Below are 19,213 nucleotides of genomic sequence, written 5' to 3'. Positions count from 1 at the left end.
TGTTCTTCTTATCCGAAAATGCAGTTCATAATCATTATTTATTTATTTTGTCTTGCATTATAAAATTTGATCCCATGTAACACAATTTGTTGAATAAGAGTTAAAAATACATTTTTCAGACATATATGGTGGTTATGTTTTGGTATACCAGTGTATCAATAAACTTGTTTCATTATTAGATTCAGTTGAAAAACCGAACTGAGGTCTGATGACAATCGCATTTTCTCCCATTTCTGGATGTCGCAACTGCATCGCGAGTAGTGCGCATCTATGCCATAGCCGTGCGCCATCCTGCGCACCAAACGCGATGCAGTTGCGACACTTAGAAATGGGAGAAAATGCGATTGTCGCGAGAGCTCAGTTCGGTTTTCAACTGGATCTACAATACCTTTACATGACCGAAACAGCGCAAATTTTTTTGACATTTTCAGCATCTTTCAGTCGTAGGAGATAAATTGTAATGCATTTACAAAACTATTTAATATTAGAAGTAAGTATTTCCCAGAGGCACGGAAAATGCTGGGTAAAGCCTACCATTGGTACTTCGCGTACCTGAAGGAATAAAATAGACCACATTTTGCGGTCCTCAGCCTTTTACCCAGCAACTCCTATCCCTACCTCCTCGTGGGGCTGGCCGGGATACGAGCAACTCTAGGGAAGATCGGGTAACCAACCCGGTGGGAACTATGGTCGTATACTGATAGGAAGGGAGGATTTGCTCCTTCCGGAGGTGCAAATCTTACCGAGTGTCTGTTCTCCATGTCAGGGGCGCCTGATCATCGTCCGACTGCCAGCGAGGGACTCTAACTAAACTGTGCACACCATGTTGCATCGTGTCGGCATCGAGAAGGCAGCCCCTCCAACGCGATGTAGGTAGCACAACCCTAGTAAGGTAGCCTCACCGAAGATTCTACAGCTACCAAGAAAGGCAAAAGTAGAGGAAACGGATTGATGCAATGGCAACAGACCCGGCAACAAACGATTGGAAGTCGGATCTTGGAACGTTAGAGCTTTGAATGAACCTGCACGTGTTGGGCTCCTGGCTCGTGAGCTGCAGAAGGTCGGCGTGAGGTGGCAGCCATCCAGGAAATACGGTTACCCAAAACTGGAGAAAGTGAATTCCGGGCGGTGGATCCCATAGCGAACACTTCATTCAATCAATCAAATCTACTATAGCGGCGGTGACAGAGCAGAACGAGGAGTTGCCTTCATGGTGATAGGGAAGCAGATGAAGCGTGATCCAGTGGAAGCCGATAATTTGCGTGTTGATAATGAAGGGCAAATTCTTCAACTGCAGCCTGATAAGCATTTATGCCCCAACGAACGATAAGCCTGATGACGTGAAGAATGAGATAGAATTGAGATAGAACCATGATAAGGCCTACGGAGAGTGCCCAACACACGATGTAGAGATTGTCATCGAGGATGCCAATGTGCAGATCGGACGAGAAAGTTTCCTTCGCCTTGTCATTGGTACAGAAAGCCATCATTCCGCTACCAATGATAATGGTCTGCGACTTGTAACCTTTGCTGCTGCTAGAAGGGTGGCAACAAGCAGTACCTACTTCACACGTAAGAATATCCGCAAACACACCTGGCAACATCCGAGACACTTGCTCACAGATAGACCACGTGCTGGACGACGGACGACAATTTTCGGATGTTCTAGATGTAAGGTCCTTCAGAGGTCCGAACATCGACTTGATCACTATCTTGTGGTTGCAAAAATTCGGGCGCGACTCTCCAGCGTCACGAATTCACGAAACAACAGAACAATGCGTTTCAATATCCAACGCTTGTCAGCAAGGATTTGCTGAACAGTACCACCAGAAGCTGGACGAGCGGATAGATGCCACAGCATCTGGTGACGTCAACAAATTGTGGGAAAATATCCAGGAAGCTATCACTACAACAGCGCATGAAGTGTTAGGCACTGCACATTGACGCCAACGAAATGGTTGGTTTGATAAGAAGTGACAGACGAGAAAATGTTGCTAGGAGTCGAATGCTACCCAAGCAGCACAAGGCAAGTGAAGCTGGTTATAGCAACTTATTGTGACTACATCTGGTCACATATAAGTTTCTGCAATCTATGTGCAAATTGTGTGCTGCTTGGGTAGTGGCTCGTACCCGTTCCAACAGAGAGCGGTACAGTGTAGCAAGGGCAGAAGAGAAACGAATCCACCGCAGAAAAAAAGGCAACACGAAGAGAGTGTGATAGCTGAAGCGCAGGAGAACATGGATAGAAACGATATGCGGAGGTTTTACGCAACTGTCAATGGCGCGCGGCATAAGACTGCACCAGTGCCCGCCATGTGCAATGACCGAGAGGGGAATTTGCTGACAGACAAGACTATGGTGGCAGCCAGGTGGAAGGAGCACTTCGAAGATTTGTTGAACGGTGAAAATGAAGGTGTATTAAGGAGCAGGATGGACAGTCGGCGACGGTCAAGCTGTGGAACCACCAACGCTGGACGAGGTTAACACCCAAAAGACCAAGCTCTTACAGAAGGCAGATTTTGAAATTGAAAATATCATTACTCTGTTCGCTTTCAACCGATCAATGTAAAACCTTGAGACAAGGTCCAGTTTTTATTCTAGTTTTGATTCCACTCAGAGCGGTGTCCAGACTCCGCATTGTTCCGGAACTATTCCAGATATATTGTTATTATTGGGGTACCCCCGATATGGCATTTGGGGTATTTCGATGAAAACTTATATTTTTTTCATATGGAACTCTTCTCAAACTTTTACCAAAAACAAAGCTATACTAAATACGGTTCTATTAGGATTTTTTTAGATTTTTTGAAGCGCTTTTTATCGTCTCCAGGATGTCTCCAAATGCCCCCGGGGAAGCCGTAGAAGAGGACATTTGAGTTTTTAGCCCAAAACATGTCATGTGACAGCTCTTTCTTCATGATTTCTCACAAATAATCTTCTGGTACGTGTGAAAAGTCTGTAAGACCTCATTGGCCACTTCCAGAACCTCATGGAGTGCCCCGGGGGGACCTGCAGGAATGGACATTTTCATTTGTTGACCCAAACATGTCATGCGACTGCTCTATCTTCATGATTTCTCATGAATAATCTTCTGGTGATTTCACAAATGAAGATTGACCTCACTGGCCACTTCCAGAATATTGCATGGTGCCCCGGGGGAGCCTGGACGTTTACTACTTTAGACCAAACGTATTGTGCGACAGCTCTATTTTCAGAGATATTCATAAATAATTTTCTGGTAAGGCTGCAAAGTGTAAAACAACTCATTGGCTACTCCAGGAATATTACGGAGTGCCCCGAAAGAGTCTATAGATATGGATATTTTTATTTTTGCACTAAAACATGTCATAAGATAGGTCTATCTTTATGGTTTCTCACGAATAATCATCTGAAGATCTTGTACAGGATGTACAGGACCTCATCGCCCACTTCCGGAATACCACGGAGTACCCGGGAACCTATATAAGGGGAAGTTTCCAAATTAAGAGCAAAATGTGTCATGCGACTCAACTCTGTCAACTCATTTTTCATGGTTTTTCACAAATAAACGGTAAGTCTGAAAAGTGCAGAAAAACTCATTGGTCATTTCCGGAACTTCATAGAGTGCCCCGGCCGAACCTGTAGGAACGTACATTTTTGTTTTTGCACCAAAACATGTCATGCGATAGCTCTATCTTCAATGTCTCAGATGATTCTATAAATAACAATTTACCTCACTGGTCACTTACGGATTATCACGGAGTGTCCCAGGGTACCTGTAGAACAGGACATTTCCGAATTGAGGCCAAAAAATGTCATGCGGCGGCTCGTTTGTTCATATTTTTTTTACAAATGAACTTCTGATAATGTGTAAGGGAAATCATTCGCCACTTCCGAAGCATCACAGAGTGCGCCGGCGGAACCTTTAGGTATGGATATTCCCGATATTAGACTAAAACGGGTCATGCGCCAGCTTATTTTTCATGATTTCTCAAGAACGAACTTCTGAAGCCTTCCTGAAGAGTGAAAGTCTCATTGATCACTCTCGGAACCTCATGGGGTGCTTTGAGGGCACCTGCATGTATGTACATTTTCGTTTGTAGACCATCATTCGGTAGCTATATCTGTTTGCTTCTTCTTCTTCTTATTGGCATTACATCCCCACACTGAGACAGAGCCGCCTCGCAGCTTAGTGTTCATTAAGCACTTCCACAGTTATTGACTGCGAGGTTTCTAAGCCAAGTTACCATTTTGCATTCGTATATCATGAGGCTAACACGATGATACTTTTATGCCCAGGAAAGTCGAGACAATTTCCAATCCGAAAATTGTCTAGACCGGCACCGGGAATCGAACCCAGCCACCCTCAGCATGGTCTTGCTTTGTAGCCGCGCGTCTTACCGCACGGCTAAGGAGGGCCTTTGGCTTACTTACGAATAATCATTTGATGATCTTATAAAGGACAATCGACGTCATTATTCACTTCCGGAACATACGCAGTGCCCCAAGTGAACATATAGGAAGGGGCATTTCCGTTTGTAAATTAAAATGTGTTATTCGACAGCCTCATCTTCATGGTTTCAATCGAATAATCTTCTGATGTAACTGATGTAAAAAACAGTTGACCATTTCAGAAACATTACGGAATGTCCCACAATAGCCTGTGGAAGAGGACATTGAGTTTGATCTTAAATTAGATTGATTGGCCGCATGGAACACCAGTCACGTTTTCCAGAACGTTCCAGAAAACGTGACTGTGTTCCCAAATCCGTGACTGATGTTCACGAAAATACACCGTGAACTTGTTAGTTCACGAATTCATGAACGCTTTTTTTACGGAAGTGACCAATAAGGACAATTGTCTTTTATACAATCATCAGAAAATTATTTCTATAAAACCATGAAGATTACGGAGGCTTCAAAACGAACATAGAAAAACTACGAAAAATGAGCTGCCACGTAGACACGTTTAGTCTACTCGCAGTTTTTCGCTCTTCTTTCCTCTCCGCTCAGTGCTATTTTTCAATAAATTATTCGCTCCTGCACTCTAGTAAATTAAATAACAAATTTGAGTAGTATCTTACTTATTTTTTTAAATATTATTTTATTTTAATGAATAAGTTAGTATTATCATACTGTCAACATTATTTTCTTATTCCCTACATCCTTCACCACCTCTACTCTGAATTATTGTTAATTATAATTAATCAATATATACTTGATACTTGATGGGCTACAGCTCTTCGATGAACCTACGCCGAATGGAGTATCCTTCTCCACTGGACTCGATCCTGGGCCAACCGCTTCCAGTCGCCCTGAACATTAAGGGCGCCCTCAAGTCCTCTTCAACTGCAAAAAGCCACCGTGTACGCGGCCTTCCACGAAGCCTGCGGCCTCTTCCAGGTTCTCTACTAAATAATATCTTCGCTTGACGTTCTTCCGGCATACGAACAACGTGACCAGCCCACCGTAGTCTGCCGTGTTGTTTAAGCTTAATAATATGCAGCCCTTTATACACCTGGTACAACTCGTGATTTATGTGACGCCGCCAGATACCGTTCTCCTGTTTACCGCCGAGTATTGTCTGCAGCACCTTACGCTCAAACAGTCCGAAAGCTCTCCGATCAGCCTCCCTTAACGTCCATGTCTCACGGCCGTATTAAGCCACCGGAAGAATCAGAGTGTAGTATAAGCGCGAGTTTTGTTTTCGTTTGCAGACTACGGAGCTTAAGCTGGTTACGAAGTCCGTAATAAGCACCTATTTGCAGCTGCAATACGCCTTTTCACCTCGCGGGTAATGTCGTTATAGCACGTCACTAATTGGCTCGGCAAATGCTGGGTAAAGCGTACCATTGGTACTTCGCGTACCTGAAGGAATAAAATAGACCCCATCTAGCGGTCCTTAGCCTCTTACCCAGCAACTCTTATCCCTACCTCTTCGTGGCACTGGCCGGGCTACGAGCAACTTTAGGGAAGATCCGGTCCAACCCCGGTGGGAACCATGGTCGTATGCTGACAGGGAAAGGGGTTTGTTCCTCGCCGGAGGTACAAATCTTACTGAGCGTCTGTTCTCCATGTTAGGAGCGGCTCACAACAGCGTTTGTTCTCCATGTAAGGGGCGGCTGATCATCGTCCGAGTGCCAGCGAGGGACTCTAGGTGAAACTGTGCACCATTGTCCATCGGAAATTAAGAGGATTTGGTGTCAGGCCCTACAAGCCAGCCTATAAAAAAAACTTACGCAACGAATAATCAACAAGAGAGTACGGACTGGGACAATCGGCGTAGTCCACTGCGACGAAAAGGGACTAGCGATTGGAAACTCGGTTCGTGGAACTGCAAATCTCTCAACTTCATCGGGAGCACACGCATACTGCTGTTGTGCTCAATGACCGTGGATTCGGCATCGTAGTGGAGGTTTGTTGGAAGGGATCAATGATGCAAATGTTTAGCGGTAATCATACAATCTACCAGTGCTGCGGCAACACACACGAGCTGGGAACAGCTTTCATAGTGATGGGCGATATGCAAAGGCGCGTGATCGGGTGGTGGCCGATCAATGTAAGAATGTGCAGGTTAAGGATCAAAGGCCGGTTCTTCAACTTCAGCATAATCAACGTCCATAGCCCACACTCCGGAAGCACTGATGATGATGACGACGTCAAAATCATCATAGGAGATTTGAACGCTCAGGTTGGCCAAGAGGAGGAGTTTAGACCGACTATTGGAAAGTTCAGCGCTCACCGGCTGACGAACGAAAACGGCCTACGACTAATTGATTTCGCCGCCTCCAAGAATATGGCCATTCGCAGCACCTACTTCCAACACAGCCTCCCGTATCGGTACACCTGGAGATCACCACTGCAGACAGAATCACAAATCGACCACGTTCTGATTGATGGACGGCACTTCTCCGACATTATCGACGTCAGAACATATCGTGGCGCTAACATCGACTCTGACCACTATCTGGTGATGGTTAAACCATTGACGAATACATAGACGGAGGGGTGGCCATTTTTCCGGGCACCACTATATACCCCTGGGGAGTGACGGATTACAATTATTACAATCACTCGACCATTGAGAAGCCCCTCAATTCGAACCACGTCAGTTTGACAACAGTTGTCATTTCCGTTTTGTTTACCTCTGATGGTGTTTCTGATTCAAAATCAGTAGATCACCGAAACGACCACAAGACAAAACAACAAGTAAGTGTTGGAGTCTTCCTAAACACCCTTTCCAGGCAGAACGACTCCAAACATTCATGGCGACGAAATGCAGTTTGTTTTGATCCCGCAGGATTTAGTTGAATTTCTTAAGAATCTCTCCGTTTTTGTCGAATATCCGTTACGAAAATGAATCCTACACTAATAGCCGTTGTCATCTCTATTTTGTTTAGCTCAGCCCTCGCCATATGTTGCTATCAGTGTTCCTCACCGACGGATCCCAAGGGAGTGGACAATTGTGGCGCATACAAGAAATTCAATCGAACGCAGAATATTGCCATCGAGTGCAACAGCGATGAGTCAAACATGCCGGGTTCGTTCTGCATGAAGGTGGTACATCAGAGCCCTCGAGGATTTATCTGGGACGGCCGATGGCGTCAGGTGATCCGACGGTGCGCCTCGGTATCGGAAACTGGTGTCACCGGCGTGTGCAACTGGGGCGTCTACGAGAACGGGGGTCTACTGGGAGGAGTGCTATTGTGCCCAGGATGGCTGCAACCATGCGGCGAAATCTGTCACTATTTCGGCAGTGAGCCTTGTGTGCCTTATAGGTTTAAGTTTCATGTTCAGACAAATGTTCGCCTAACGGTTTATCTGTTTAGTACATACAAACATACAAACTGAAAGCTAACAAAATCCATTCCATTTTATCTGATAGAACGACAACTCAAGGAAATTTTACCCGTTGTTTATACACACCTGACTCCGTCCAGAGTATTTTGTTTTAAGAGGTTAGAAATCGATTTTACTGTTTATTACGTACTCGTAGTAAGAACCAGAATCTTGTTCCACACTTTTCCTCTACCAATGGAATGGAAGGATCGGAGCCCTTCTGTCCGATTGCATATATCTGCTCAGGTACAGGCATAGACTTTTCCAGTGTTTTTACTTTCTGTACCGGGCAGCGGAGCGTTTGTCGGTTTGTTTTCCGCTGCCGCAGTACCCATGATAATGCAGGTGAATAACAGTGTTCAATACCATGATAGTAAAATTTTGATCTACGCGTGCTGGAGTATATTCACAATACTTGCGCGCTGATGAGTATCTGTATTACACTAGTAGGGACAATATGCAATACAAAGTTCCATTCGCTAGCCTAGCATTGCGCACATCAGATTGTGAAGTTGTTTGACCAGTATGGTGGTAGCGGTTCAATCCAATAATACTGGAAACCAACATTGCATAACAATTAAACCCATTTTTTAAGTCTATTATACTGATGACACACTGGTGGTATAAGTACCCTGGTACAAGATTCTTGAAATGAGTACCATACTAATTATTGTCTTTATCAAAGATAATCTTGGAATAATTTTCTTGTTCTCTTGTACCATGGTACAAGTACCACACAGGGCCGGATTTATGGGGGGGCCGGGGGGGCCGTGGCCCCGGGCCCCCACAAATCTTATGTACCAAAACCAACCTTTTTTGTACATTTTGGGGCCCACGTACCGTCGGCCCCGGGGCCCCATTCGGCTAAATCCGGTCCTGACAGGTGTGTCCTTAGTATTAAGGAGACTTTCAGCCCTAGGCTGGCTCGTCTCCGCCAATCTAAATGTTCATTTTAAAGAAAATAAGTAAAAATTGTTCCTTTTAAAGCAAATATTATTATAATAAAACTTAGTTCAGCATCGGGAATTGAACCTTTCGACTTGCTTTGTAAACGCGTATCTTACCGCACGGCTAAGGAGGGCCCAACTTATACAAGAACCACAAAAACTGAATGGATTTTTTTACACTACCCACAAAGTGGATGATTGATTGATTGCTATTGCGATTGGGCTGATTGAATGATTGATTTAATGGGTTGAGGCTTTATTGATTGATGGACTGCCGTTATACGCATAACTGCCCCATGTACATGACAGTCCCAGCAAACATGGGATAAATATGCGTATGACGGCAGTTGATTGATCAAATGAATGATTAATTGATTAATTGCTTGAATGATTGGGTTGATTGATTGATTGATCGAATAATATTGATTGATAGATTGATTGATTGGGTTGATAATTCGTTGATTGATTGATTGTTTGCGTTTATTGCGATTGATTGATTCGGTTGATTACGGTTGATTTATTGGTTTATTGGTTTAATTGAATGATTGTTCAGGAATTGATTGAATGAATCATTGATTGATGGGTTGATTGTTAAATTGATTGATTGATAGGGTTGATTGCTTGATTGATAAATTGAACGAATGATTGATTGGGTTGTTAGTTGATGGAATGATTGGATTGATTGATTGAATAATTGGGTTGATTAGTTTATTGATAGTTGATTGAATGACTGATAGATTAATTGATTGAGATGATTGTTGGTTGAGTGATTAATTGATCGGGTTGATTGCTTGTCTTGATCGATTGTTTGAATGATTCATTGATTGATTGATAAATTAATTGAAATGGTTGATTGATTGATTGTGTCTATTTTTCCGATGAAAAACTGGCCAGCGAACAGTTAAACATGTAGGTAGTAGTTTCGCCTTTTCATCATTGTGAAACATAATCCAATATTCGTATAGCAAGTATTCCTCGGTTACAGCTCCCTCGAAGTCATCTCAGAGTTATTAAACAGAACATATATGCGGGCTGTCCATATACCACGTGGACAGCTTAGGTGGAAGAGAGGGTATGGCGAGTGTTAAATCTGGAATAAGTCTGCAAAAGTTTTTGAAAAAAAGTTGGTCATTCCTGCTTATACGCTTATACTTTATAAATGTACATACCTACATCAAGTTGTCATTGTATCGGATGAGCAAGTTGTGCACAATTTTAGCGAGATAACGAGATGCTTTGATACGCCACTCGAATGAAAGTCACAGCGCATTTCCATCGTTACCTCGGACATGAAAACGACGGCCGAGATAATCCGAACTCCGTTAGCTACATCAAATTTACGTTCAAACGGGTTTGATCCATATGTGGTCACCCTAAAAGATGAGTGGATGAAAAACAATTAGAAACATAGAATATAAATATGCAAGTCGAAGCCGAATTGGAAATAATTGGAATTTCAATATGTTTTATATGGTGGACATCTAATGCGATGGTTTTTCTACAACTATGTTTAACAGCCGTTGTTAGAATTCCACTAATAACGTAGTTATTGCCCTAGTTGCAGTAACTTTAACTAAATGATTGAATTTGTGTTATCATTCAGTATATGATTTTATTGCAACTTCTAGCGCTATACCTCCGTTGTTAGAGAAATTCAAACAACAAACTGTTAGGCAGAGTTGTAGAAAAACCTTCAAACTTAAGTTCACCATATAACACATTTTAAAATTTAGCTTTTGAAATAATTTATTGATTGTTAAGAAAATTATTTTGAGCTTTTTAGTGGAATGTCTTCACTTGTCATAAGACGAGTTTGTACAATCCCATTGAATTCCACCACTTAAGTCGAGTCAAGTACGAGACACTGAAGACGGCCTTACTGTTGAGGTCGAAATACGTATCTGTCAAGATACAATTAAGTGGTGGAATTCAATGGAATTGTACAAACTCGTCTTATGACAAGTGAATTTATTGATTACTAAATGATCGAAGCCAAATTACTAAATAATCGATAACATCCTTGGTGCGAGTGATTGCAGCATTCACAGATAAAAATATGTTGTGATTTTAAATGTATTTTCATGCACATATTCGGAGCATGCAAATACACGTAACATTCAATCGATCTCACCATTCTTTTGAATCATAAATAAATTTAAATTGTGCTTGCTTGTAAAATTCAGTCAAATTCAATTGAACATCGAATGTTAATTCGTTTGATGTGATAAGCTGCAATTTTACACTTCGTTGAATTTTCAAAATTATTTGCTGTGTTATTTTCCCATTTCCCTTTCTTTCTTTCCTTCCATTTCTCTTTCTATGAATTGAATTCTAACGTGGTAGGCGCTAAACTAATTACCAGCACCGTGAACCTTCGATAATTTGAACGGTACCTCAGTCATATTACAGGGGTTCATTTTTCAATTTGAACTTCTGGTTACTCTGTGAGCATCAAACAAACAAATAAACTCATCTGTTGGTCTTAGCTTTGAGAATTAAATGGACAAAATTTAAATAAAATCCATGCAAATTGTACAAAACCAATTCATCGAAAAAATTGAGTTTTGGTTTTCAAAGTATTCCAGTTTAATCACAACATTTTTCCTCGTAAAGAAGAAAATATAAATATATATACTCGATTAAGTTGAAAACCGGTGAAGTTGGATTTTTCTCGCAATCCGTGTACGTTAAACCTAACTTTGCTAGTGGCGCGCTAGTCTAAATAGGGCCTAATTAGACTAGCGCACTACTAGCGAAGTTAGGGTTAACGTACGGATGGCGAGAAAAATCCAACTTCGATAGTCCCCATTTCGGGTTTCAACTTGACTACCGATAAATTAATAAACATTGAGCTGCCTGTTCTTGAGTGATGCGTGGTCGTTTTGATATATAGATTATATAGATAAATAGATTGATATATGTATTGGAGTGAAGTGCCCACAATAGAAATGCAAACGTGCTAAATCATTATTAATTAGTATCAGAAGTCAGTTTTGATACAATTGGTTCACCAGAACATGGCTCCGGATGTTCCGAGGACTTGTATATTTATAACACGAAGATGGCATTATCATTCGATAACGGAAAGATCGATATGTGCTTAGTTTTGTTTGTGTAGTCAATTTACTCAACATTCTTCCATGTTTTCACAAAACAGTAAAAAAAATTCATTCTGAAGAATCGATTTATTTTCTAGATAAATAGTGTACGCAACAAATTAGATTCGAAAACTGATCAATTTTTGGCGAGACAAAGTTCGCAGGGTCAGCTAGTAATTTTATAAATCTGACCAGATTAACACCATGGTCAAGTCAGGCCCTGTACCAAAATCTAGACAAGATAACTCCTCTTCTTTGAAAATTTCATGGCAATCGAACATAAATTGAATCCACACGGGTTATTTCTATATTGATTTATACACCTGTTTTCAGAATAATATCAGCGGAGGACGATTTTCGAACAAAATGGCCAACTTTGACAAGTAGTAACTTCGTACTCCAATGACCGATTAAGCTAAAATTTTGGCAGTGAACTACAAATATCTACAAATACTACAAATCTTTCCTTCCACTCGTTAAAAAAAATACACACTAGGTCAAACTGTTCAAAATAATAGCAGTTTTAGCTATTATTTTGAACAATTTGGCCTAGTGTGTAATATTTTAACGAGAGAAAGGAAAAATTAGTTTATGTAAAATTCAACATATTTGTAGTTCACGGCCAAAATTTTAGCTCAATCGGATATCGGAGTACGACGTTACAGCTTGTCAAAGTTAACCATTTTGTATGAAAATCGGCCTTCGCTTATATTATTCTGAGCACAGGTGTAAGTCAGACCAAAACGGGATAAGCAAATTCTTCAAAATTTTTTTTGACAATTTAATTAACGCCAGTTGTATGCCAGTAGTACCAGCTACATTTAGTATTTCAATTCAATTTTAATTTTTCTTTTGCTAGTTTACGGAAAATAATAACATTATTTTTAATCAATCTGTTTGATTACTTGAAGTCAAAAAAAAGTTGGAACAAATTGGCCACAATAACATTACTTACCCCTAATCAAACATGAATTTTAAAACAAATCGCGTCCTTTTTTGAGCAGGAATTCTTGAATGAACAACGCGTCCAGCAGCCGATTTAAATCCGGTCAAACACCAGCCATCAGCTCAGCCAGTGAGAAAATGGTCTTGTTCTCTGCGTTTCCACCTTAGGCTAGAGCAGGTTCTCTCGAAACGCTATACTAAACCGGTCTGGCTGATACCGGTGTTCATCAAACGATTCGGCTCTAGATCACCAAAATCGTTGCAGAACACATCTATCATACTGTACCGCAGGATGGGGATCGCGTCTTGAGCGTGATGTAGAGTTGCTGTTTCAAAATCCATCCTGGCTCTAGCTTGTGTGAGGGCGTACAAAAGTCTCAAGCTGACGGGTCGTCACCTGAATAGAATCCATACTCTGCTGGTCCTGACGCATTTTGGCGTAAAATGTTTTATTTCTAATGCCGCATATTTCGTCAACTTGGGATGGACCTTCTTGCGTTCATACGGCATGTATTTCTGAATAAGTTCCAGCGGCAATAAATACATTTTTCATTAGCTCTGATTTTCAATCGTTCGTTAACAGGTGCTCCTTATTGTGAATAGTTATTATACCCATTCCGGAGAAACCCGGGGTTGTGGTTGTTGGAGTATCATAGTCGTTGAACGTGAGCGCTAGCTAGTTGTTTAGGTAGGCATGCGGTCGATCAAGTTGAATGAAAATCGAATCGAGACAAGAGAGCTGGTTTTATTCGGAGATTTACTCATACGCTTTTTGATTTGTCGTTATGACCTAAAGAAAGATTGGCTGCCGCTAAGATACAAGTACCTGCGGATAGTAAACAAATAACTCCTCTAGCCAGCTTGCTGCTCCATGGCTTCCAGCAATATCTGATGGTTTCCGGACATTTTAACAAATTCATCAATACTCTAAGCACTCTGATCTGCCAGTACTAATGCGCGCACTTTCAAGGGTCCCCTAAGTATTTTTCTGTGCGAGCAACCACCATCAGTCCAGCGTTAGAAGTACTATGTATTCCCCTCCTTGGAGACACTACTGCACATGATTTGAATTTTTTCCAATGCCAGGATCGCCAATAATGAGAACATGAATCTCTAACCGGCGATCTTCAGTAATGTACGCTCCGACAAATAAGCCAAGTGATAGCGTAGTCTTTTAATTTCAGGCCGTAAATCATGGGACACAACGGGCATGGGTCCGATCGAATCGAACATTCGAGTATTTCGAGCCTTCGAACTATTTTCCGCCGACTCTTCATAAATCCAGTGATGGTGACCGTAATCGTCCAGACAAACGGCATCCTCTAGCTCATGAGTGAGCTATATATCTCGATTCTTTAAAAAACCTGACGATGTCCCAAACGAGCACCGGGTATGGATTCCGGCAGTCGAACAATTTGAAAGGCTTCGGTTCGTGTAAAAATCGATGATCGCTGGGGGATAGAATTACTCCTAGCTTTACATCTTTCTTGACAGGATATAGGAAGGGAAAACATTCCATTTGTTCGCCGTACAACTTGCAGTTCCCATCCTATATCATGGCATAATGAGAACGTCAGTAATAATCACCTAAAAAAATAAAATAATATTTTAGAAATATTTTTCCCCTAAAGACTAAAATAAGTTTCTTACCTGCAAACTCTAATTATAGTTCCCCGTACGGAAAATAACTTTCCAAAGCTATTAATTTTTATTGCCGCAGATGAATCTCTGGTTCGTGACGAAAGTCACTGGTGTCACTTGATGGTCATGGTCAAAATTGGCTCTGGGTTGTCCACTAAATCCTGTTGATAAGCTTAGAAAGCTCATGTATTAATGAGTAATCTGCTCTCCCTCAGCAATGTCTAACTCGAACCAAAAGTTCTATTTGATCCTATCAGATTAGGTACAGCTCCGGAGACTAGCATAATGCCGTTGGGCTGCTCGTTTTTTTGCAATGTAGACTACCTGACGACGATTCAGCTGAATCAATTTTAGAAAATTAGTTTTTAGCATTCCAAAATTAAGTGAAAAGAATTACTTACCATCCTGGGGTAGATAAATAAAGTTTCCATCCTGAATACCCGCACGTTTTTTGCCTTTCTCGTATACTAAGTATACGGTAAAGGCTATATGATCGCTCCAAAAACAAACTTTTTATAGAAGGCCCGGAGACCCATAGTGTTATATACCAATCGACTCAGTTCGACGAATTGAGGTGATGTCTGTGTGTGTTTTTTTTTTTTACAATGGTTAAAGGCCATCAAAAATCTGCGCGACAGACACCTCGAGCATCCACACTATGCTCGAAGGCGAACAGGGATGGGCTCCTCCCGACCTGCTAAAAATGTGCCTCCCGGATAAACCGGGTCCCTTATCCTCCTTGCCTCGATCCCCCGGGACCACTGGATGCTGCGACTACTTCGGGGGGGGCTGTGCTCATGCACTTCTTCTAAAATTCCGGCCCCTAGCTTTAAGCTAGTTCGCCGACTGGCTTGCTGAGATCCACTGCTACGTTGTCTCGATCCCTCGGCGGTTGTGCCACAAACTTCCTTACTCGAATCCTCCTGACTTCCCCCGGCGTCGAGGGTGGCCCACCAGTTCCGGAAGGAAACTTCCGCACTGGTGGTGCCCCGACTACCGGCGGCTATCGCAGGGGACGCTTTCGCATTGCGCCGACTTCGTCTTCGGGTTGCAGAGGTGGTCCGACAGTTCCGGTGGTGGATAACGTCCGCACTGGCGGTGCCCTACATACCCGAAGCACTTCCTTCTTCTTTCTTCTTTCTTCAGCAGGTTGACTGATCGAGTGCCGAAGTCGGTCCGACGATTCCGGTTGGCAGAAATCGAGGTGATGTCTGTGTGTGTGTGTGTGTGTGTGTGTGTGTGTGTGTGTGTGTGTGTGTGTGTGTGTGTGTGTGTGCGCAAAACTACTCAAAAAATGTCACTCATTTTTCGGCACTTATGCTCAACCGATTTGCTCGCAACACGTTGCATTCGACGCAGAATCCTGTCCCATTGTTTCCTATTTGAAACTGGACAGATCGGACTATGGGATCGAAAGTTATGGCCAAAATACAAATTCATACGAAAAAATCGCGTAAAAATGTCACTAATTTTTCGGGCACTTATCCTCAACTGATTTGCAAGCAACAAGTTGCATTCGACGCAGAATCCTGTCCCATTGTTTCCTATTTGAAGTTGGCCATATCGGACTATGGGATCGAGAGTTATGGCCAAAATACAAATTCATCCGAAAAATCGCGTAAAAATGACACTAATTTTTCGGGCACTTATCCTCAACCGATTTGCAAGCAACAAGTTGCATTCGACGCAGAATCCTGTCTCATTGTTTCCTATTTGAAATTGGCCAGATTGGACTATGGGATCGTGAGTTATGGCCAAAATACAAATTCATACGAAAAAATCGCGTAAAAATGTCACTCATTTTTCGGGCGCTTATCCTCAACCGATTTGCAAGCAACAAGTTGCATTCGACGCAGAATCCTGTCCCATTGTTTCCTATTTGAAATTGGCCAGATCGGACTATGGGATCGAGAGTTATGGCCAAAATACAAATTCATACGAAAAAATCGCGTAAAAAATGTCACTAATTTTTCGGGCACTTATCCTCAACCGATTTGCAAGCAACAAGTTGCATTCGACGCAGAATAATGTCCCATTGTTTCTTATTTGAAATTGGCTAGATCGGACTATGGGATCGTGAGTTATGGCCAAAATACAAATTCATACGAAAAAATCGCGTAAAAATGTCACTCATTTTTCGGGCACTTATCCTCAACCGATTTGCAAGCAACAAATTGCATTCGACGCAGAATCTTGTCCCATTGTTTCCTATTTGAAATTGGCCAGATCGGACTATGGGATCGAGAGTTATGGCCAAAATACAAATTCATACGAAAAAATCGCGTAAAAAATGTCACTCATTTTTCGGGCACTTATCCTCAACCGATTTGCAAGCAACAAGTTGCATTCGACGCAGAATCCTGTCCCATTGTTTCCTATTTGAAATTGGCCAGATCGGACTATGGGATCGAAAGTTATGGCCAAAATACAAATTCGTACGAAAAAATCGCGTAAAAAATGTCACTCATTTTTCGGGTAGGGTAAAATGCCCAATAGTGGACCCCCTAGTAGCGAAATTTTTCTCTTCCTGGCATAAGGAGTGGAAATTTTTAAAATAATTATTTTGCGTGCTATCTAATATCAAGCCCTGCATCTCCTCTTCACGATACATGCATAAAACACTCAAATACACGACGTTATTCATTGAAATTAACATTGTAAAGTCGGACTAAATATGCCCTATAGTAGACCCCCTGGGGGTCCATAATAGGAAATTGCTTCCCTATAGCCGACACTTCATTTGATTTTCATGTTTCGTTTCGGAACGTTCTTCTTCCCTATTATGGACCCCCCAAAATATTCCTATAATGGACACTCTTGTGTTTATTTTCTATAGAATTGTAAAAAATCAACCAATTTTACTTTCCATAGCATTTTCAATGCATGTAATCAAATCATAGGACTGTAAGGTAGGTTCTCCCGATGGAATTTCATAGTCAAATGTTTTCATTTTGCTGTAATAATGAAAAAATGTCAGGAGGGTCCACTATTGGTTGGGGGTCCACTATTGGGCACTTTACCCTACTTATTCTCAACCGATTTGCTCGCAACAAGTTGCATTCAACGTAGAATCCTGTCGCATTGTTTCCTATTTGAAATTGGCCAGATCGGACTTTGGGATCGAAAGTTATGGCCAAAATACAAATTCGTACGAAAAAATCGCGTAAAAAATGTCACCCATTTTTTGGGCACTTATCCTCAACCGATTTGTTCGCAACAAGTTGCATTTGACGCAGAATTTTGTCTCATTGTTTCCTATTTGGAATTGGCCAGATCGAACTATGGGATGGAAAGTTATGGTTAAAATACAAATTCGTACGAAAAAATCGCGTAAGAAATGTCACCCATTTTTCGGGCACTTATTCTCAACCGATTTGCTCGCAACAAGTTGCATTTGACGTAGAATCCTGTCGCATTGTTTCCTATTTGAAATTGGCCAGATCGGACTTTGGGATCGAAAATTGTGGCCAAAATACAAATTCATACGAAAAAGTCGCAAAAAAAATGTCACTCATTTTTCGGGCACTTATCCTCAACCGATTTGCTCGCAACAAGTTGCATTCGACGCAGAATCCTGTCCCATTGTTTCCTATTTGAAATTGGCCAGATCGGACTATGGGATCGAAGTTTATGGCCAAAATACAAATTCATACGGAAAAATCGCGTAATAAATGTCACTCATTTTTCGGGCACTTATCCTCAACGATTTGCTTGCAACAAGTTGCATTCGACGCAGAATTCTGTCCCATTGTTTCCTATTTAAAAATGGCCAGATCGGACTATGGGATCGAGAGTTATGGCCAAAATACAAATTCATACGAAAAATCGCGTTAGAAATGTCACTCATTTTTGGTCACTTATCCTTAACTGATTTGCTCACAACAAGCTGCATTCGACGTAGAATCCTGTCCTGTTGTTTCCTATTGAAAATTGGCCATATCGGACTATGGAATCAAAAATTTTACCATTTTTTACCATATTTTTTTACGGAAAAGTCGCTAACAATGTCACTCATTTTTCAGGTACTTTTCCTCAACCGATTTGCTTGCATTAAATTGCATTCGAAGCAGAATGTCTCATTGATTCTTATTGAAAATTGGTCAGATCGGACTATGGGCTTAGAAGTTATGGTTAAATTACTATTTATTGTGAAAATAGTTCAAAAAGTCTAGCTCACTTTTTTAGCACTTATACTTCATCTATTCCCCAAGCAACACAAGTTCAACAAATCTGGTTGCAGTAACCATATTGTGACTGAATCCGGTCATATATAAGTTACTGTGATTGATGTGCAATATGTGTGCTTCTCAGGTCTCTCGCATCAGATTGCATTCGACGCAGAATCTTGTCCCATTGTTTCCTATAGAAACTTGGCCGGATCGTACAATTGGGTCAAAAGGTATGGCGAAAATACTAATTTTATAACTACAAAATAAAATGCCATTTTTTGCTCTTATGCTCATCCGATTTGTTTGCAACAAATTGCGTTTGGCGAGAATTTTTTTTATGCATATAAACAAATATGAAAAATAAGACCAATCCACATATTGGTGTTATTTTAGATTTTTCCAAACCTTTTGAACGAACGAGAAAGGCACCATCACCGCTAGGTGGATTAATCTGGGTTTTTTTTCTATAGTCGGTAGTAGTAGCTGTTGCTGGGTTGCGAAACACTTTTGTTGACTGTGCGGAAGGCGTGCTACGTTCAACAATATTTACTATTTTCTGCGCAGATCTGCATCGCTGTCTATCCGTCGACCCGGT

General features: G+C 41.5%; 2 pseudogenes; one reads left to right on the top strand and one right to left on the bottom strand.

Annotated features, from left to right (window-relative positions):
* The first annotated feature begins 7,235 nt into the window (after positions 1-7,235).
* LOC134202256 (uncharacterized) lies at positions 7,236-8,360 on the top strand (annotated as a pseudogene).
* A 4,477-nt stretch (positions 8,361-12,837) lies between these two features.
* Positions 12,838-14,127, bottom strand: LOC134202261 (DNA helicase MCM8-like; annotated as a pseudogene).
* Positions 14,128-19,213: the final 5,086 nt, after the last annotated feature.

Source organism: Armigeres subalbatus, unplaced genomic scaffold (genome assembly GCF_024139115.2).
Source record: "Armigeres subalbatus isolate Guangzhou_Male unplaced genomic scaffold, GZ_Asu_2 Contig1118, whole genome shotgun sequence".
Lineage (NCBI taxonomy): Eukaryota > Metazoa > Arthropoda > Insecta > Diptera > Culicidae > Armigeres > Armigeres subalbatus.
Note: the sequence above shows the minus strand (reverse complement) of the source record. Positions and strands in the feature narration are given on the sequence as shown.